The 23,025-nt window shown below is 42.2% G+C and overlaps 1 non-coding gene across 1 annotated transcript; it reads left to right on the forward strand.

Moving 5' to 3' along the window:
- Positions 1-22,718: 22,718 nt before the first annotated feature.
- LOC118624795 lies at positions 22,719-22,825 on the forward strand. Its single transcript, XR_004958464.1, has one exon. It is a non-coding gene; the product is annotated as a U6 spliceosomal RNA (small nuclear RNA).
- Positions 22,826-23,025: the final 200 nt, after the last annotated feature.

Consider the following 23,025-nt stretch of genomic DNA (forward strand, 5'->3'; position numbering starts at 1 on the left):
AAGTATAATACTACACAAAACAGCTTACAAACACTTGCACGCTGGAAAGGTTCCGGCTGTAGAGCATAGAAATGGGCCCAGGGCAACCTTTGCCAAGAGGGAATGTTGTCGTAAATGCACAGTGAAGCTCTCATTTTTATGTGAAGAAACTGAGGCTCAGAGGGATGAAAGGACTTGCTCAGAATCACACAGTAAGTAGGTCAGATTCTGGTCTGTCTGTACCCAGGGTTGTGTTCTTCAGCACCACACTAGCTTTTGTCAAATGTGATACATGCGGAGAATAACTCTTTACCTCTGTTTTCCTTGGATAGTCCTTTTTCATGTCTATGCCTGGTGCAGTTCTTAATATTGCCCACTTTGACTCTCAAAAGCTACCCTGTTCAGACGATAACTTGTTCACTATCCATAGACCACTGTATCAGCACTGCCCGGGAAGCTTGTTCAAAGTGCGGGTGCCTGAGCCCCACTCCAGATCTGGATGTTTTCTGAGGGTTGGCACAAGACTTTACTTACTAATATTTTTAGATTGTTTTGTGGAATCCCAAGCCTTCTTAAGTAGATAAATCATTTGTGTGATTCTGCCTTCCCCGGAGGCCCAACCAGGTCCTGAGAAGGTACGTGTACCTCCACCAGATCAGAGGGATGCTCCCAGAAGCCTTGGAGAATCTGCATGGTCTCACGCCAGCCCGCCTGCCAGGACGAACCTCCTCCGGAGGCCCCCCTTCCCAGCTTCCCATTTTACCCCCCACCACTCCCCAGAAGTCTTCATCTCTAATTAGTCCTGGCTTTGCCCTAACGTGTTCTATGGTGCCATACTAATACAAGAAACTTAGGAGTGAATGAAGTGCTGTGGCTCTCAACGGGAGTTACCCAACTTCTAAAATGGTAGCCTAGGCAACCTACCTCATGGGCACATGCCCTCGGCAACAACCTCGGCAAACAAATGTCTCATCTTTGCTTGTTAAAGGTCAGCAACAGGGATCTCCCTGCTAAAGAAGGTTATCTCTCATTGTTAGGAGTTCTCGGCCACACTGTATCAAAGGGTGCCCCAAATGTGATTTCTTTCTATGGGCTTGATCATGCTAAGAGCAAAGCTGTCCACTTCCTCCTCTGAGTAGCACCAAATCGTCTTTTAATAACATTCTTCATAGTGTTGACCATGTTTTCCAGCTGGACTGCTTCTGCACCCACATCTTATTCCTTCGTGGTGGTGGCATTGTCATTATTTTCCTTTTGGAGGGGGAGAGGAGTGTGTTGACTGGGTTGTCATTTTTGTATTATATCATTTTTTCATGAATTTGTTTTTAATTTCAGGTATGGGCCCATCATCCCCAAGCTATGAAGTCCTTCGGGACCCTCACTTTGCCTTGGAGTACCTTGCACCTCTCTCCCGGGTCACTTTGGAATGTGAGGAGCTTATCCTTCCGTTCCTCTCAGCTGTAAGTCCAGAGCTGCAACACAAAGTCTGACCATTGAGCAGACACCTCTTCACTCCCTGTGTAACCTCAGGTCAGCCCCAAATCTGTCGTTTTGGGGGTTGGTTTGTTTGTTTGTTTTTGAGTCGTCAGTTCTAAAAATGTGAGTGTTCTCTGAATTGACATTTGAGGCAGAACAAGGTCAAGAAGAGCTTGTCTTTGCTTGTATTCTTCCCAGCCGAAATCTCTTGCCTGTCTCCTCCATGCGTCCACATCTCACCTGTCCCTAGGGCCCACCGCCAAGGAGCCTTCCTTGATTCTCCAGTTCACACAAATCTCTGTTCGTCTTACTGTTGGATACCAGGCTCAGTGCCATAAACCCAGCTGTCTTAGACTAATTTTGCTCCAGCTCTATGTAACTAAGGCTATTCAGAAGAAGCCACATTGATATTGGTAGGAGAGTTGGAGATGCAGAGGGGCAGACCCCACACTCACAGTGTGACAGTTATGAAACAGTGATGGGGGGTATCCAGGCTGCAGAGTTTCCCCTCTCCTGGAGCCAGGGATCCCAGCCCCATTGGGCAATCCTCAGCCCGGGGTCCCAGTGACAGGAAGAGAAATCCTCATAACTTCTGGCTGTGAAAACAAGCAGGGATTGTGGCTGAATGAAACAGAGGGCTGCTTACTGTAGTCCCAGCCTCCCCTTAAGGGGCCAGTATGCGGATTTACTCACTGCAGACTCAGGTGCTCTGAGCTCCAGTTTTGGGGCAGGAGCTTGAAAAACACCAGGGACAGACAGGGTGGAACTGCATTGTCTGGCTTCAGAAAAATGGCTTCAGAAAAATGGCTTCAGAGGGCGGAGGAGCAGCTTTCTCCCAGACAGAAGTGGGGGCAGAAGCCACTGTTTTTTCATTGACCTTCCCCCTACCCAGCTTGCATACCTATCAATCATTCTTTTAAGTGTAAATGGTTTAAATGCTCCAATCAAAAGGCTAATTTCCATCAATACACAAATGAGTGAAGAAAAGTGGGTACATGGATACAATGGAATATTACTCGGTCTTTAAAAAGAATGAAATCTTGCCATTTGCAACAACATGGATGGGTGGACCTAGAGGCTATTATGGCAAGTGACATAAATCAGACACAGAAAAACAAGTATCATAAAATTCACTTATATATTGAATCTAAAACACAAAATAAATGAACAAACAAAACAGAAACAAACTCATAGATACAGAGAACTAACTAATGGTTGCCAGATGGGAAGGGTGTTTGGGAGATGGGCTAAAAAGGTGAAGGGGTTAAGAAGTAGTTAATACACCCGGCCAGTGTGGCTCAGTGGTTGACTGTGGACCCATGCACCAAAAGGTCACCACTTCAATTCCCGGTCAGGGCACATGCCCAGGTTCAGGGCCAAATCCCCAGTAAAGCACATGCAGGAGGCAGCCAATCGAAGTTCTCTCTCATTGATGTTTCTCTCTCTCTCTCTCTCTCTCTCCCCCCCCCTCTAAAATCAATAAAGAAAAAAAAGTAAAATAATAATAATAAAGAGAAGGGAAAAAAAAGAAAGTACCAGTTATAAAATTAGTCAAGAAGATGTAAAGTATATCATATCGAATACAGTCAATAACATTGTAATAGCTACATATGGTGGCTGCTAGATTTGTTGGAAAGATCACTTTGTAAGATATATAAATATCTAATCACTACACTGTACACCTGAAACTAATATAATATTGTATGTCACCTGTAATTTAAAAATTAAAAACTATTTTAAAGAATTGCAAGGAAGAAAAAGATATAACCACCAAATGCAATGCAGGGGAAGTGTCTTATCTACATTATAATTAAAATCAATTTCTTAAAAATCAGGCATTCAGGGAATCTGAACATGATAGGTAATCTATAATATCAAGGAAGTGTTGTTCACTTTTTAAGGTGCCATAATAGTATGGTAGTGAAGTGATCTGTCTGTATTTATTTGTATTTTGGGGGGTATAATGGACATATAAGTTCTAGGTATACAACATATATTGCAAAATGATCACCTCAATAAGTCTAGTTAACGTCTATCGCCATACATAGTTACCAATTTTTTCCTTATTATGAGAACTTTTAAGATTTACTCTCTTAGCAACTTTCAGCTATACATATTATTAACATATAATCACCTTGCTGTATATTATATCCCCATGACTTGTTTTTTATATAAATGGAAGTTTGTATCTTTTAACCCCCATCACCCATTTCACCCACCCCGACTTCTCTGGCAACTGCCAATCTGTTCTCTATCTATGAGCTCATTTTTGGTTTTTCATTTTTAGAGTCCATATATATCATGATATCATGCAATATTTGTCGTTTTCTGTCTGACTTATATCACTTAGCCTAATGCCTTCAAGATCCACCCATGTTGTCACAAATGGCAAGATTTCTTTCCTTTTGTGGCTGAATGATATACCATTGTGTATAAATACCACATTTTCCTTATCTATTCATCCATTGATGGGCAAATAGGTTTTTTCCATAGATTGGCTACTGTAAATGATGCTGCAATTAACAAGGGGGTGTATATATCTTTTCAAGTAAGTGTTTTGTTTTCTTTAAATAAATACTCAAAAGTGGAATTGCTGGATCGTGTGGTGGTTCTATTTTTTATTTTATTTTTTTAGTACCCTTCATACTGTTTTCATATGGCTAAACCAATTTACTTTTCCACCAACAGTGCACAGGAGTTCCCTTTTCTTTACATCTCTGCCAACACTTATTATTTGATCTTTTTATAATAGGTGTGAGGTGATATCTAACATTCTAACAGATGTGAGGTGATACTTCTCTGTGGTTTTGACTAGTTGAGTACCATTTCATTTACCCATTGACCATTTGTATGTCTTCTTTGGAAAAAATGTCTCTTCAGATCCTCTGTCATGATCAAACTTTTAAAAACAGCCCTTATCTTTCGGAGAAGTCAACTTAAACATGGATAAAATAACACAAATATCTGATTTCCTTTAAACTATTCTGTAGAAGGGTATGTGTATGGTATGAATAAAACCAGGTTGGCCGATCAGTTCATGTTGTTAGCGCTGCGCGATGCGCACTTCGAGGTCCGGACTCCGGGAAAGGTTTCGAAGGTGGAGCAACTCCAGGGGAGGCCAAGGTGCAGAGCAGAATTCGCGAGGCTGGGTGTGAAGGACTTTGGACACAAACCCAGAAGCCACTCAGCCTCTGTGAAAAGGCCCATCCTCCATGTATGTGTGTGTGTGAGGGTGTGCTTGTGTGGGTGGGGGGACTTGGAAAAGACAATTAGGGTGAGGGTCTGAGTCTGAGAGGGGGGTGCGGCCTGCGAATTAAGGATGGGAACATAGCCCTCCAGGCTTCTGGGAGAGACAGCCAGAAGGCGGGTGTAGTCACAAGACCCAAGTGCCAGGCCTTTCCTTAGGACCCATTCTTCTGACCTCAACAGGTGGGGGCTTCCTCACTGAGGTAGGAGGGATCCAGGCCAGCAGGTCAGCCAGCAGCTCTGGGAGAAATGTTGCTGGGATTGGGGGCTCTGCGGCCCTGGAAATGACTCATTTTATTCCACTCAAACAGCCCACTATCTGCATTTCTGCTCTGTTGAGTAAGTGCTCCCTGACCCTCTCCAGATGGCTGCCCAGTTCACATCCCCAGAGTGCCTCCATTCAGATGCTGAGAGAGCTCTTTCCTGAGGCTGACTGCGGAGGATGGGGGGTGGGGGGGTGGCGGACAGACAAGTTGGGGAGTAAGGTAGGGAAAAGAGAAGGTCAGGGGCAGGGGAGCCCTTCCAGAATTCAGAGTCCATAAAGCTAACCCCTCATTTCCTGAGACTGTCTCCTCCCCCACACTCAACCACGTGGCCCAGCATGGAAAACCCGGAGCCCGGACACTGTGACCACAGAGACGCCTGCACACGGCCCTAGGGGTGTCCAGGACAGACAGCTGGCAGAGGGGGACATGATGTGGTTGGGAGAGGTCACAAGCCAAGGACCACTCTCTGGGAGAAGCACTCCAGGCCCTCTCCTCTCTCGAGATCAAGGCTCAGGTCAAGACGAGAGAAACCTGGGTGGCCCCACGGGAGCAGTGAGTGTGGGGAGAGGGACTGGGATGGGAGCCTGCGATGGGAGGCCAGAGAGCTGGGAGAGGCCGCCCATCGGTGGGGGCGCTAAGGGGCTGGAAGCAGGAAGGTGGTGTTGACCTCTCGCCCCCTGAGGGCGCTCTGCTCACCCCTGGCAAGGTCCCGTGACTTCATCCCTGTCACAAGGCTGTGCTGCTGAGCTGCCTGAGCCCACGTTGGGACCCCAGCATTGCCCCTGCCCTCTCCTGCCTCTCTCAGGCCCTCTGACCAGCCCCTGCCTGCCTTCCCGACCTGCGCCGCCTGCAGCCTGCCAGCCTCCAGCGTCCACATACGCTCCCGTGTGGCTGCTACAGCAGCTGGTCACCTGTGCCTGACTGGGCCAGGAACCCCTAGAGGCTCTACTGTGCCAGGAACCTCGCCGGGGACCCCAGCACCCGGAATCTGCGGGAGTTTGCTCAGGTCCTGATGAGGGATTTCCCAATACTGGAAAGGTGCTGGGGGTGGGGAACAGTGGGGACTGAGCTCACCCCTGGGCTGGGGAGAGGTCCTGAGCATGCTGGGCTGGTGAGGAGGTTCCCTCAGACCACCCCTGAATGCCCTTTCCCCTCCTCTGTCACCCCTCCCTCCTGGGAATGCCTTAGCCCAGGCCCCAGAGGGTCCTCCTGAGTCTGTGTGAGTGTGGGGTGGGGAGCATGCGGGCTGGCCCAGGCCTGGTGACATGTCCTGCCTGATCTCCAGGCCTAAAGGAGTCCACCCACTTGCCCCTGACCTGACCCTGCCTTGACCTCCTCCCAGCCACAGCAACATGCCCCTGTCCTCAGGCAGTTTGACCACAGGGCTGCAGGATGTTAACCTGCCCAGTTTCAGCCATGGCCAGACCAGCCTGACAGGCTTAGGGATGGTCTCAGGGGTGCACAGGTACCACAGGGACACAGGAGGTGCCACTGGCTGCTGGGGGATGTGGGACCCTAGACACCACAGTAAGTTAGTCACATGGGAACTCGGTTACCAGAGTGACGCAAAAAGTGCCATGACGTGGATGCTGGGGGTGCAGGGGCCATGGTTAGCCAGTTGATGGGCATCCAGTTAATTCCACGTGAGCTTGGGCCCACTGGCTGCTGTGTGGGCTGTGGAGGCTGTGGAAGGAGGAGCTCCAAAGCGGCCCCGCCCAAGCCCGTCCCTGGCCTTCCCCAGTCTGGTCAGCCTCCGCCCCGTGCCAGTCCCGAATCGGATGCCTGAGCCTCGCCCTGGAGCAGATTGACTGTATTCACTGTACGTGTATCCTGAGCTGGAGCTTGTGACCTCAGTTAAGGTAGGCAGGCTGGTGGGGTGGCGAGAGGGACTTGACGGAGCTACCCCAAGCCCCTGAAAGTGACCACTGACCTGTCCGCCCCCAGCTCGAATCAGTACCTAAAAGTTGGCTTCCTCATTGGTGTGTCATGTGGCCACTCAGTGGGCAGTAAGTGGTCCTTCCATCTTGCGTACCTTCTACATGCTGGGTGTGTACTACTTGACACTCACCCACACTTTGGTGACCACGGTGCAGACCGCATGGGCCCACTGAGGCAGGGATCTGCCGAAGATCCCACTGGGACCCAGACCACACTGTACCCCTGAGATCTGGCGCTGCCAGGCACAGCCCAGCTTGGGTTCCTACCCTTGCTCTAAGGAGGGGTAGGGATAGAGGGTTCAGTGGGGCCACATGGTTCTGCTCAGAAGCTCATGTCCCTTCCTCTGAAGCAAGCCACCTGAGCAAGTCTGACATCCCTCTGCTGCCATAGAGAGGGACCCTAGAGAGACCCCGCATAGTTTGTTACACCATCACACTTCGTCTAAGTCTATAGTCGGGGTTACAGATATTTGCTTCTTCTTTTACTGGAGTCAACCTCAAAGTTTTATCTTACCAGAGATCAGACTAAAAGTCTAGTTTCGAAATAATATCTATATCAGATCTGGGTGTGGCTCTTATGGTGGTTGAGACCAACCCATCAATTTTTAAAAATTTGTCTGCTTCACATACACACACACATGCATGTGCACATACACCAGTGTGTGGCGTATATCTTTTTAAGAGAATCAATGGTTATATTTTCATATATTTTACAAGTCCCATTAGTAGCTTTAAATTGGCTATGGTTGGAGTATTTACACCACAGAAATGGGCAAATTTGTAGAAAAGCTACAAATCAGGACTTTTTCCCTAGAGAGACATATTTACCAGCATATCATTGCATACTTATTATCTATTGGTGGCATAGGAACTGGAAAACAGCAATAAATTCTCCTGTTGCAAAAAAGACAAATGGAAAGTGCACAACAGCAGCCATTGGCCCGTAGCAATTCTACAATGACATTAGGCACGTGTTGCAAGAGCCCCTTGTCCCAGAGATGGGGAACATCCTTCTTTAGCTTGGTTTCTGTTCCCTGGAAATGGCTCCCAGGCTACTGTTCTCCAAGTCCTCCAGGAACTTGGCTCTGCCCTCTGGGACATCTTTTGTTCTCCTTTTCCTCCAGCAATGTCGAAAAGACACTTTGGAAACTGCCTTCCTAGAGATTGCACAGCCTGCTTCTTTCTCACAGAAGATTGGCTCTGTATCTGTTTAATTCCAGTGGGCTCCGTAAGCCAGTGGCCATGCCTCCAGTTCTTTGTTAGAGATGCCTCTCTTTATTGCTAATCATTTTAGCCTATCAGGCTTCTGGGGGAGAGACCTGCAAGTCTCTTTACTGAGCCATGTTTTCCATTTGAAAAGGTTTCCTGGACACCAGCTGAATTGATTCGGAGATTTCAACAAAGGGGATGGCAGCCATACCCTTTCTTGAGTTTTTGCCAAGAATTTGGATTTTAATAGTGTTTGGAGCTTAAAGCTTTTCAGTTTTATCATTTTGGGTTTTTGACACTACAAGTTCCAGAATTTCTGGACGTTCTCCAATCTTTTATCTTTCATCTTGCAAATCAATTCTGTTCCTGAGCTCATCTTTTCATTCAAGTGCCTTGTCAAATACAACCAATAGAGATCAATTTATGCCGCAAACATCTGTTTTCCCACTTCTTCACCTAACGTCACAACCCAATTCAATACATGATCTGCTTTCCAAGGAGCTGTGGGCAACAGTTTGGCTAAATATGCTACTGCATTCAATTGTTTTTCCACCTACAAAAACAGAAAACAGTTCCTTTTCCACCCTCTACCCAGCCAAAAGAGAATTCATTCATATATATATATAACAGAAAGAACTGCATATCCAGGATGATTTTTGCGTCATTTTAAACAGTTTGATGGTACGTATGTCCCCAAATCTCCATGGTTTACACTAACAGAATGTATTCAAGTTTATTTCTCGCTTATGTCAATATTGGCTACAAGGGTGTCGTGACCCTGCTCCACATTCCCTTCGTCCAGAGATTCAGCTGAAGGAGGAGCCGTCATCTGGGACATGGCTGGCCTCACGGCAGAGGAAGAAGAGTATGTGTGGCTGACCATGAAACGGATCCGAAAGTTCTGTCACTTCTGTTCACATTCCACCGACCAACATGGGTGAAAGTGTTACCATCACAACAAGCTAGTTTATTAATATTAAAATAGGAAGAGAGCAAAGGGAAGGCCGGACATTATAAGCATCATCATCTGGGCATCGTCACCAGGAAACTGCAATTTTATCCTCCTCAGGGAACCACAGGTCTATTCCTGCAAATCACTGGTGGGAGGGGGCCCACAAAGGGGAAGCTGGCACATGCACAGTGAAGTCAGGGGAGGTGCTACCTGGGGAAAAGGCCATTGGCTAGAGAGAGCGAAGCCACTGCAAATGCACAGATCCTGACTGATTCATTGGATAAGCTCCTAGTTAAAATCCCCAAACGAAGAATTAGCTCCCCTGTTCTTGCATCACTCCTCCTTCCTTGCACTCCCTTGCTCTGTGCCCTGCACTCCTTGGTGCCCGTGGCCCTAGCAGCCACGTGGCCCATGCCGTGCATATCCCACACACACTGGACTGCGGCTGGGGGCACAAGCTAAGCTGATGCTGGACTGGACTGGACGCCAATACGCAGCAGAAACTAGGCAGCAGCTTTGATCTTAGCCCTGCTGAAGACAAAATGGGACTTTTTCCACAGTGGGATGGAAGGAGATGGGACCTGGGAAGGAAACTCCCCTAATGGTACCTCCTCAATAAAGCTTTCCACGATACCTCATCTTCCCGTGGGGCTCAGGAAATTCTTGTTTCCAAGGCACCTCAAGAGCTTCCCTTCCACCAGCAACGAAGAGAATGCCTCACTAATAACAATAGGATTTGTTTATGCCCCAAAGGGAGGGCCCATAGTGAAGGACCTGGAGGAAGCAAATAATTTGGAATAATAATAAAAACTGCAATGTTGTGTGCTAGTAGAGTCCGTCTGGCTCCAAAGCCTGTGTGCTTGACCACTGGGTTATAGCAATGCCTCTCCGACATGGCTTAGCTTCATTTTGTTGTTAGATTAGTGATGCAAGTTCCAAGATGCTTTGTGACCACAGCAAGTAGGGACGCGCTTTCCGTGCTCCCGTGTTCCGAGTGACACCAGGGCAGTACCCACCACAGCTGCCAGTCAGGGCTCAACTTTCCTCACGCTAGCTGGGGACAACATTCACTTCGAACAGGAAGATTTAAGGAAAGGGGTTAGCTCATGATAATATGACATTTTTGCACCATCTTTAGAGCAACAAAAACGTTGTCATAAAAATTATGTTCTTAAATGATGTTTTTCATCTTGAGAGATTACTGATAATTACTTATCATTAGCTATGATTTAAAGCAGTTAGAGAAATATATACTCTATCCCTGTCATTTTATAAGTTGGAAAATGAAATCAGGTCTGGTGTTTACATCGGCACAATGAAGTAGGAGTTTAAAGCAATTATACAGACTATATACATATGTTTCTTTGAATATATATTATATATTGAATATATAATTATATATTGTTAATATATTATTACATTTATATTAATATATTACATTGTATTATATATTGTTACTATGTATTATATTTAAATATATTTAAATGTTATACAGACAGTTCAAAGAAAGAGTATATAGATATGTTTCTTTGACAATATATATATATATAGCTTATTTTTCTCCTCTTTACTTAACTGCGATAAATTCAGCCTGAAGATCCTGACTCTCAAAATCATCTTTTTAAAGAAAGAAGTTCGGACTGTCCTTTGGAGCATTGTTTATTGTTTTCACTGAAGCCTTAGTTTTGGAGACAATATATTCAGGGTATGTATATAACGTAGACTCAACAGAGGTCACAGGGACTTGGGAGTTACAGTGTCAAGATTAGAGTTAATTAAGGGGGGAGCAGGTTCAGTTCATGGTTATCCAGAGTACCATTTAGTTAGTGGTTATCAGAACCAGGGTTCTGCAGGGATGAAAGTCACATTCGGAAACTGGAGTCTGAGTATATCCCCAAAGGGTCTTAGACCATTGTTTTTAAGACGGTGAGATAAAGACTGGGAAGGAAGCTGCTATTTAACAGGGTGGGAGAACTGACGTCCTAGAAACACAATCGACCTACTTGACCACATAAAATCACTGGTTTGTTGGTTCTACTTTGTTCTCCTGATCTCCAGTCTGCAGTTTCTATTGCAGACACATTTCCCCACATTTCCCTGCCTCCCTCCCTGTGCTGATTCTCCTAGAAGAGCAGCTTGGTCTCAATGGCAATTATGCAGACATTTTATTTACTAACCTTTAATAATGGCTTCACCTTATCTAAAACCATTTCTAAGCCTTAATTAACTAATTGCTAATATAGTTTCTACAAATGGTCAATAGATATCTGGGATTTGATATTCTCAATAGGCTATTTAAGCTCCACTCTTAGTTCATTTAGATCATAGATTGCAATAGCTTATTAGTCCGAAGAAATAAGATATGTGGAAACAACTAGAAGCTTTGAAGATTATTCATTGGAAAATATCTCCTCCCTCTTAAAAGTCATCCCTTAGTCATTTTAAGTGGTCTAACCTTGGGCTGTATGGTCAATTAGTTGAATTCAGGGGACCATGTTTTATGTTCTTTCCACATTAGCAATTCACAATGTGAATTTTTTTGGCTTGTACATAGGCTCATCATAAAGTAACATAGAAATCTGAGGTAATTATCCAGAAACTTAAAACCTTAGCTTTCTCAGACATACTCTGATGAATATATTCAAAGCATTAGCATAACAAGTAACTGGAAATTTCAATCAACAATAAGTTCATTATATGGAAACATTCAACACACTGGCCTCACACATTCTTGGCCTTGTGATTTCCAAATATGTTCCAAATAGATTTTCAAATATTATTTGCACAAGCATTCCCATTGCTTAAAATGACTTATTCTGCTATCTCAAAAGGGAAATACCTCCACCTCTCATCACCACCTCTTCCTTTCATTCCCAAACCCTTGGCCTTATTCTTTTCCTTAAATCCATTATATACCCTAATATCGAGCTTTGATCCTATGATCATTTCTTTCTAGTTTTATTTTAATAGCAGCTCAGATGCTCTCCCTCCTTTTAACAAAATTGTCCTTTAATGTAGGTCAAGTTGTCTTGATGGTGGCCGTATGAAGGTGACAATCCATTCTGAACAGGAATCCAAAGCTCTCACCAGGAGAGAAAGTGTTCAGTAAAAGGACATTTAAAAGCTACAGCCTTGAGAATATATGTTTTGTAGACAGTGAGAGAGAGAGAGAGAGAGAGAGAGAGAGCAAGAGCAAGCGAGCTGGGCTCTAATAAGCTGGCCTAAATAAGGAATAAATGAAGCTCTGAAGACTAATAGACTGGAGTGAAAGATTATGGTTCTTTAGTAGAAGATTATAGTGCCAGGTAGTGACTCTATTAAAACCTCAAAGCCTCGCCCTGGCCAGTTTGGCTCAGCGGATAGAGCGTCGGCCTGCGGTCCGGAGAGACCCGGGTTCGGTTCCCGCTAAGGGCACGTACTTCGGTTGCAGTTTGTCCCCGGCCCTGGTTGGTCGTGCGGGTGGCAGCCACTCGATTTGTCCCTTCACGTCGATGTTTCTCTCTCTCTCTCCCTTCCTCTCTCTCCCTCCCACTCTATCTGTACAAAAAATGGAAAAATATCCTCGGGTGAGAATAAAAAAAAAACAAAAACCTCAAAGCCTTAGCTCCCCAAAGTTAAGGTAGAGAGTCTAACGTACAACTGTTCAGGCTGTTGCTCTAACAGTGTGAGGCACATTCTGGGTTGCATTCTAATACCTTACCTTGGTTTCCAACCCCAATTTACAGGAAGGAGTAGAGATTCTTAGTAGGGATTCTCACTAGCAACGTGTATCTGTTGCTTGTCTCCAGTATCTCTGGGTCAGATCTAGTGACGTGTGCAGCTATTATGGAGTACATATGTGTATATATGCACCACAGGGCAAGAGACAAGGCTCCCACAAGAGGGGGATGTGCTTGCTCACAATTAGGTTCATAATTACTGGACTCTCTCCTTCCTTTTTTAGTCAAAAAAGTCTCCTTCCACTGGTCTTCCACACATTTCTGTTTCCACAGCTTGAGTGTGTTCTCAGATTGACCATTACAGCATAGATGTCACTGAAGTTTCATCATTTAATTGAAGAGTATATAGTACTAGTAAAATGTGCGTGTGGGAAAAAAGAAAATTGTTTTTATCAGTAGTTGATCACCTTGGAGAAACACGTTGATAAATAATAAATTAGGCATCTGTATTAGAGAAGCACAACAGAACTAATAATACACACACACACACACATACATATAAATATAGATACATACATACATACATACATATTCCTTAAATGTATTTATGTGTGTGAATGACATTTATTTTAATGTATTAACTTGAAATTATGGAAGCTGAAAGCCAATATCTGCAGTTACCCAGGGGAGCAGAGGAGTAGTTTCAGTCCAAATCCAAAGGCCTGCAGGCTCAAGATTCAAGAAGAATCAATATATTAGTCTGAGTCCAAAAGCCAGAAAAGAATATGTTCCAGCTCAAACAGTGAGGCCACTGGAGTTCCTTCTTACTCAGCCTTTCTATTCCACTCAGGTCTTTGATCGATTAGATGCGGCCCACCCACATTGGGCAGGGCATCTGCTTTACTCAGCCCACAAATGTAAATGTGAATCTCACTCAGAAACACCCTCACAGACACATCCATGGCCCAGTCAAGTTGGCACATAAAATTAACTATCACAGGATCATTGCGGCATTTACTTAAAAATTGGAGAATTTCAAAATTTTCTGAATCCAGTGTATGGAAATTAGAGATGATTAGTATGTGTGTGCATTGTGTAAAAAGAGGATAAAGGATCTTTTCAATAGGTTAGATTCATATCCCCCCAGAAAGGTCTGTGTTCTACATTAAACATATTAAAGTATAAATAAACATCTTTCAAGGTAAAAGAAAATACATGCATACTTGAATTTTTTCATCATTCTTCACATGAACAGAACTTTTTTTCAGTTAACCCACCAAATGGCTGTTCCAGATCACATCAGTTAAGAGTAATCCTACCGTATACAATCATAAAATTGATATTATACATCAAGGAAATGAGACGCACGAATGTCAGAACTGTTTATGAGGACAGTTTATGATTTTGCCTAAAGATATCTTTTCTCCCTGTGCATCCTACATATATGCCAATTCTTGCTATTTGGTGTTTTAAAGGTCACTCAGAACCTGAAAATATCCATCATGGCCATTTCCAGCCTTGAGTAATGTCAATCATCGGATCACCGTCTCTTACTATTGACGGCTGAACATTGTTAGAAAAAGTCATGCAACGATGCCAGCTGGCATTACAACCAATCCGTGTTATCTGACACCTGCTGGCCTACTAAGACTGCTGGGCAATCATTTATCTCTAGTTGACTCTAACTTCGATTTTTGTTAAAATGTTTACTGCTTTCCCCACTCTTATAAAGACCCCAAATCACTTCAGAAAATACAACCCACGTAATAAGAATTGCCTCCACTTTCCTTAGTTCAGCCACAATATATAGGGTTCCTCCTCCTCTCTCATGCTCCTGTTCCCTCGGGCTTTTCTCTCTCCCTTGGCAACCTCATTCATTTCTACAAAAGGACAGCACACAGGCCTCACTTCTGCATCTTCCCCAACGTTGTCCTTGGACTACTGAGTGTCCTCAACTAGATTTTCTGCTTATGCTTTGGACTCGACAACTTTCAACCTTTTAGGTTTTTTTCGATTCTATAAAATGCTGTGGGTCCGTAAAGTGATCTGAATAGTTGTCTTTATTCTCCAATTCTTTTATTCGGGTCAAAATAGGTAAAAGGGCTTATTTTGTTTTTTCCCTATCTCTGGTACTAAAATTTTATAATTCTTTTATTGTGCAGAGTGTAATATCCCCTCAAAGTTTTCCTCTAGGACTTGGTCCCATAAAGCATTCATTTTGGCCATCTCAGTTAGGAGCTTATTTCTAATCTAATGTGAGCTTGCATTTACCTGTGTCTCCAAAGGACAAGCTAAATGAAAGATTTTTGCCAGCAGATTTCTTAAATGATAACCTGTCTCCTGAGAGATTCTCCCTTCACTCAGACAGGATCTGAGTCCAACTGGCACAGGCTCCCAGAGGGCGGGACCCGCCAGCTGTCACTGAGTGCTTCCAGGTGGGCATCTCAGCTAATCGACAGTGCTCTCTATTGGAGGAATCGGAATCCAATCACAGTGACTCACAGCAAAGGCAATTCACCTTCCTTTCAGGAAGGAAGGACAAAGTGCCAAATGCAGCAGGTTGCATATTTTTGCTCATAAAATACATAATTTGTCAAAATCATTTTTCTCTAAACACCTTAATGGCAATCCTTGGCAGACCTGCCCACGAACCGTTTTCATATTAATTCAGTACTCAGTTGCTCCATTGCATCCCCAAACCCTTCGCATGGCTCAGGTCGTGCTATTCTTTTATTATGAACCACGTTAATGAGACCGTTGTCCAAGGAAGAAGGTATCTCTGTTTCATTTCAAGGGTTCGGTGGCTCTCCTTGGATGGCCGGCTGGAATTAGTCGTAACAGGCTGGATCAACTGTGGAGCAGTGTTTAATAATGTACACATGGCATGATGTGGACCCAGAATAATTGAAGAAAATCATTACCAAGCAAAGGGAAAGGGGAAAGAGTTTTCGAAGTTAAGAAATCTGTTCGACTTACTTGACTAAAAGTGATTTTTCAGACTTTAAAAATATTGGAATATCCTTTCTATTACTGATTTTCTTTAGATATTTAAAACACTTTTTCTCAAATACAATTTAAAATGTTTACCTCACCCCTTAATGGCAGGGGCAATTTTACTGCCAAACTGATACAATGATAGAGAAGAGGAGATACGCTTAGGAGGAAAAGAAACCCACTCCCATTAACAGACAAGAAGCACAGTGCTTGGGCCCCGAAGTCTATCTGGGCAACATTAGCGACCCTATTAAAATTCACATCACATCACAAGTTTGTTTCTACTGAAAACTGCTCAGCTTGGCTTGATCTGATATGTTATCAGTCACGTTTTAAGTAGCACTCTTCTTCCCTTTGAGAATGTGATAATGTGTCCTACTGAGCCATCAAACCAAATTTGTGTTTCGTTTAACCCTTCAAGCTACTGAGGCCACGAGGACAGGCAATCCAGGTGCATCCATTCTGCGTCCTAGGCTGGCGCTGGCTGCCTACCCTCTGGTATGCAGTCTTCTGTGCCTTCCTTGTCAAAGGTAAACTATTCAAATTTCACAGCCGTAACAGCTTTCTTTCTCCTTTTTTCTCTTTGCCCTCAAGATATTCTCAGAGGGTTTTTACTCAATGCCAGGCGATGCTGAAGTTGTACAGGAGCGGTATGGTAATTGCTTGAGAGCTACAGTTAAGGCCTAATGAACATTATGTTTATGAAGAATGTAGCTCTGATTTCTAAAAGCACTTTGGTAAATTATACAAATTAAATATTCATTACTTTGTACTTCATTAGTTCACATTTGGCACACTTTTTCTCATTATAATAGCCTGGAGTAAAAGCTTTTTAGTTTTTTCTTAATACACTTTATTCTGTTATTTTTCAGAAACTCTTTACTTACAACATGAGGGCAGAACTGTATTTTTTTTCCATGGGGGCTATAATATTCACTTTTCTTTTTAAAAACACTACATATTTTATTTCACACAAAGAATGTGAATCTGTTTGTCTGAAGTGCTTATTGCAATAGTCAGCATAATAACGTAAACTGTTCGACTCTGATTTTCACTCAAACTTCACTTCCTGCTGTTATTCTTATTTTAAAAATTCTATTTTATTGGGGAGAAACCTCATTGTTAAGTTTAAAGTATTGAAGAGGTATAAAGAATGTTTATTCTCCATGTTGGAATAACTTGGTAGTGATTGATTAGTCGCTGGGCTTTGAGAAGTTAAAAGTTTTTTAAGTAGTAAGGTTGTTTGTCTGAGATAGGTGATAAATAGACAAGCTTCCTTGGCATGTGGAACTTAAAAGAGAAAAAAGAATTATGATTGGAGCTACTCTGTTCCACTTCTAAATACCCCAGTCAGCTTAAATGTATTCTTCCCTCAATGTATCCTACAAATGTGTGTGTGTGTGTGTGTGTGTGTGTGTGTAAAATATTGAAAATAAATAACTCCTCCTAAGATTCTGTGAATCAAATGTCTGTAGGCAGCCATGCAGTCACAGTTAAATAACCAGAAATAGGTAATTTAAAATTTTACTTATAATCATATTCAATGTCTTCAGATTTAGAGATCTTCAGATTTTTTTTCATTTAAGATTTCCACAAATGGCAGTTAATGATGGGTTTTTACCATCTGAGAGAAAAGTGAATTTGGAGAACATATTTTTTTTTCTCTATTGATTTTAGAGAGAGAGAAAGGGAGGAGAGAGGGAGATAGAAACATCGGTGACAGAGAACATCAATTGGCCGCCTCCTGCATGCCCCTCACTGGGGATTTGGCCCACAACCTGGGCATGTGCCCTGACTGGGAATCGAATCGGAGACCTTTTGGTGCATGGCCAGGCGGGAGAACATATTTTAAAAGATTACAGATAAAATGGTCAGCCTAAACTGAAATGAAATGATATTTAAACTTAGGGCACATTGAACTAAGAGACAGAAGACTGGAATTTGAATTCTGGATTATCATGTAGTCTTACGGTCTTCTTAAAATTCCCTCTTTAAACATCAGTGATCTAATATGGTAACTAGGAATAATACTTGCTTTGCCCACTCCTCTGGGTCATGGTGAGTATATGGTACGATTATAAAAAATTAAACAAATTTTAAACATAAAACATTCTACATGTTAATGATACTAAAAATCTAAATTATGAGCTCCATAATTTCCATGCACTAAGAAATCAACAATAAAATATCGACTCCATTTTAAAGCATGCAAAGTGCAGAGAGAATTGTGGTCCAGGCAAATAATGAGATGCTACTTCCTCTTGAGTGCTCGCATACTCTGTTCTATCAGCAAGCTTCAGCCGGATGGTCTTTACATCTTTTAGGTGACAGCTTCTTCATTATTCTCTTTTGCTTCTAGCATTTATTTTAACTGACTTTTCTCCCTGAGAGAATTTAAAGAGAATAATAGGATCATAAGAATAAGCTTTCAGCAGGAACTTGAAAGAAAAGACAATGGGAGACTTTGTGGGTATTAAATCTACCTATTTCAAAACTGAAAGAATCCAGAGAAGGTCATGAAGTGAGGGAAGGAGCAATGTGACGGCTCAAGAAGCTGAGCGAACAAAACAGAAAGTAGAACGCAGACTAGGAAGAAGGTGCTGGCAGAGTGTTTTGCGTTGGCATGATAAATTGGAAAAGAAGCTCTTAAAAGCAGCTGAGAAATAAGAAAGGTAATAGTAAAGACTCTACTTTGGAAAACTGTGTCGAGATTTGGTGGGGATAGCAGCATTTGCATGTATCAAAGCAAAGGTACTGAAAGAAAGTCTTAGAAGCCAGGAAAGCAATCTACACACAGATTCCAACATGTTACAACGTAACATCTGAATTTGTCTGCTAGATTAATTTGAAAAGAAAATGGTAATTGGAAGGAGTCAAAGATAATGGGGAAATTGTAAGTTAAAGTAATGGGATGGGTAAGGAGCTTCCTATAGGGTAAGAGTGACAAGCTAGGATAAATATTAGGACTAGTGCAGAGTGACGAAATAATGCTTATTCTTGTTCTCTATTGATCTATGTTCATGTCTGGCATTAAAACTTACTTAAAATTCACTTTATTCAAAGAGCCTCTTCAGAAAAATCACAGAACCATGATAGCAAGATATTTCAAGTAGCTCCTCCAGCCAACCACTCCTTAAATCCTTTCCATAGCATTCCAGCCAACAGGATGCTGGCTTCCAAGAAAACACCTCCAGGTACGAGATAGTCACTACATCCTGAAGCCACATATGCCGCATTTGGTGAACTTCGCATGTGGGAAAAGTCTTCCTTAGAGTAAACTGGAATCAGTCTCCTCTAATTTCTTCCCATTGGGACTACCTACCCTTATGGGGCCACACAGCCTGATGTATGCATGTTCTGTTCAGTTTTGCATTCTTTACTTTCTCACACTAATTATTGAACAATTATTTACACAAACAATCTATACTGTGTGATTATAACTGTATTCCCCCTTTTATTATTACAGTGGGAACAGAGACCCCTCACCACCACCATCACCAAGCTCCATGTCTTAACTTCACCAAGGTTCAAGTTTCTATGACATACCCATTATCTCCTCAATTTTTCGGGAGGAGGGGAACTTACATTGGATGAACCCTGTGATATGTCAAGAATATGACATAGATTATGTCATTCAGTCCTCTCATCAGCCCTATAAAACAAAGCTGTGTTATTGACCCCTTTAAGCAGGTAGACATTAGTCTTATCCTTTTACACACAAGACTGAGTATATCATTACTTTACCAGATTTTCTATATGTACTCTTGATTTCCCTAATACATATTTTCTCTTAGTGTTTATATTTTTATTACTTTTAACATTTGTTCTTTTAGAAGTGTTTTCCAATTTTTTCTTGAATGAGACAGGACAAAGAAAATAGACATCTCACAGATAGGGCGCTGGAGCTCAAAGAGGCTGAATAACTTGACCGAGAGATGTTCAGACTCTGGAAAATGGATTCTCAGTAACTGAACTCTTGAGAATCTGGTTTATAAACCCAAAGTCTCATTTACTACTCTAATGGAAGGATAACGAATGCTCATTTTTGCACAAAGCGCTCGAATACCAAGTCAAATTTCCAGTCACAGATCAGAAGACTGCTCCAGAGGCACTGAGAAAGAGTCTGTGGTGCCAAAATCATACTGACATACACGGAAAATGCTGGACTACTCACCTTCTTTGTATAGAGATATTTCAAGCTCATTGAAATTATAGCGGCAGGTCTCTTAGACATTTTGAAGCTAGACTAGTCAGGTTTATTTTTCAAATTCCTTTCTCAGTGGTAGCAACTAGTTACCTGCATTTGCAGGCATAGGACTTCCTCATTTTGTAATTTCAAAACCTATCTTAAAATGAACATACTTTAAATATGTGGGGTTTTTTTTCCTGAGCTGGTTGGCTCAGTGGTTGAGTATCAACCCACGCACCAAGAGGTCGCCAGTTTGATTCCCAGTCAGAGCACATGTCCAGGTTGTGGGCCCGATCCCCAGTGGGGGGCATGCAGGAGGCGGTCATTCGATGTTCTCTTTCATTGATGTTTCTATCTCTCTCTCCTTCTCCCTTCCTCTCTCTCTAAAATCAATAAAAAGAAAAAAAAATGTAATAAATAAATAAATAAATATGTGTTTGTTTTTTATGTAGGGAGAATATATTGCTGATATTTTAAAATTCTACAAAGAGAGCACCATACTTTTTATTTCAAGGGACATTTTATAACATCATTCCTAAGCAATTGAGCTAGGCTTTGTTTGAGACATGGAGGCATGGCCACATCCTGTGAGAAAAGTGAGGTAAGGCCGGTTTGGCTCAGTGGTTGGAGCATCGGCCTGTGGACCAGAGAGTTGCGGGTTTGGTTCCTGCTAGGGGCACATACCGAAAAAGTGAGGTAGCTTCCTTGAAGAAAATGGATGATGACTATATGATAGAAAAAATTTGAGACCAGGGGAATAAGACCCTGGAGTTCAAGGATAGAGGGCGTGTTCAAAGCAACCAGGTCAAGGCAGTTAAATAGGCTGTAGTCATAAGGCCACAAGCTGGGGGCGGAGAAGCAGTTGATCTGAGAACTCTTAACATTATAAGGGCCACAGTTGATGAACTCTAGGAGCACTGATTTCTCTCATAGAACTATAACATTTCAAATTCTGTTGTTTAATCTCATTATGGAAGCCTCAAGTCTTCAGAGAAATGTCACTTCTTAGTGTTATGCTTGGTGAATTTAGGGGAAATGCAAACTCGGGGTTCCCTAGAAAGAAAGAACATCATAAAATGCATAAGCAAATAATAGTATTGGCCTCAGAAATTGAACCATAGGGACAACTGGGGGGGAAAAAAAGCAGTGTTCTCTCAATGGTATTTATAAATATTGTTTTGAATTTAAAGTTTGACTGTCTTCATTGAATTTTTCAAATTATGATCATAATAAGCCAAGCTCCCAAATGGATATGTTATCAGCTATGTAAAATCAGGAACACGTAGTTTCAGAAAAGGGAGATAAGTATGGCAATTTGTTTTACTTACATTGATAAAACAATGCAACTAATAGAAAATATATTCCTTTTCTTGTTTCATAATTGTGTAAATGAATAATAAATGAGCATAAAAGAGGATTTATAGTCATTTAAAATTCATTATTAAAAAAAAAAAAAAGTGTTTTAGCCCTGGCCAGTTGGCTGAGTGGTTAGAGTGTCGGCCTGTGGACCAGAGAGTCCCTGGTTTGGTTCCCACTAAGGGCACGTGCCTCAGTTGTGGTCTGTCCCCAGCCCCAGTTGGGGTCGTGTGGGTGGCAACCACTCCATGTGTCTCTCTCACATTGATGTTTCTCTCTCTCCTTCTTCCCTGTCTGAAGATAGATGCATAAATGTCCTCAGGTGAGGATAAAAAAAAAAACTAGTGTTTTATATATATCAAGAGTTTTTTTTTTACACTAAGGCATCTTTTATATTTGAGAATCAGGTATTTTAACCTCTCAAAAAATATCAATAAAAATTTCACATTTTTAAAATATGTTTCACTGAAATTGATTTAAAAATTTTTTAAAGTTTTCTATTAGATTTCAAAAATCCATAATAATGTATTAGCTTATGTTACTCTCTAACCCATAGAAATTAGAAAATTAATATTTTAAGCAAGCTCAAAAGCTAATCAGTGCCTTCAACTCTTTTATCTTTCTTAGTCCTATGATACAAATACATGTTATTAAAGATATTAAGGTCTTGGAGTTTAAATTCTGAGATGAATACAGATATCTAAGGCTATGAACTCTATGTGCAAATAATGTCAATTCAATTTTCTCTAATTGCACTTACTTTCAATTTTGAACTTCCATTCCACCCAATAACAGCAACTTAATCTTTGTCAATTCAGAGTAAAAATAATAACAATTCAGAGCTTTTCAGTCAAGTTTGCAGAGCTTTTCCGAGTCAACTTTTATTTCCTTTGTGCAAAATGAACTTGTATTTTTCCTGTGCACAGCCGCTGTGGTTGTGTGAAAGGTCTGAGAAGGCTCACACAATGAGTCTTACGTGCACTCATGCCGCCAGCTCCTCTGACCGTCCTTAAGCCTGGATGGTCTCCAGGTCTGGGAATCTGAATGACATCCAGTTTCTCATCCAGGCTCCAATCAAAGATTGCAAGCAAACTTGCTGCGTTATTCTTCCAAGAAATGCAATACTCCTGTTTTGGTTTGGTTTGGTTTGTTTGTTTGTTGATCTGGACAGATCTTTGTCAAATATAGCTGTGTTCCTCCCTGGGTCACAGGAAATATTCAGATGGTCTCCAAACTCCTCTGGGTCCAAGGGAAGCACACTGAGCAATCTCCATCCTTCTCTGACCAGATACAAGGAAGGTAAACCGTATGGCTTAGGTTAGCTGCTTAGTGTAACTCCCTACAGTGGATGGGTAATGGACTCTGATATTGACCAAGATCTGTTCAGGAATGTGCTCACAGCAGGCTGCATTAGAGTAGGGAGGCTGAGAGTGAAGGCTAAAAAATACCAGTCTTGGGCTCGCTTTGGCTGCACATATACTAAAATTGGAATGATACAGAGAAAATTAGCATGGCCCATATGCAAGGATGACATGCAAATTTATGAAGCATTCCATATTTTATACTTCAAAAGTTCATATGGGACAAAAAAAGACCCTCAATATCCGCAGCAATCTTGAAAAAGAAGAACAAAGTTAGAGGGATTACCAGATTTTAGGTTATACTACAATGCCACTGTAATCAAAACAGCCTGGTACTTGCACAAGAACAGGCAGATAGATTGATGGAACAGAACAGAGAACCCAGAAATGGACCCAAGACA

Source organism: Molossus molossus, unplaced genomic scaffold (assembly GCF_014108415.1).
Source record: "Molossus molossus isolate mMolMol1 unplaced genomic scaffold, mMolMol1.p scaffold_m16_p_10, whole genome shotgun sequence".
Taxonomy (NCBI): domain Eukaryota; kingdom Metazoa; phylum Chordata; class Mammalia; order Chiroptera; family Molossidae; genus Molossus; species Molossus molossus.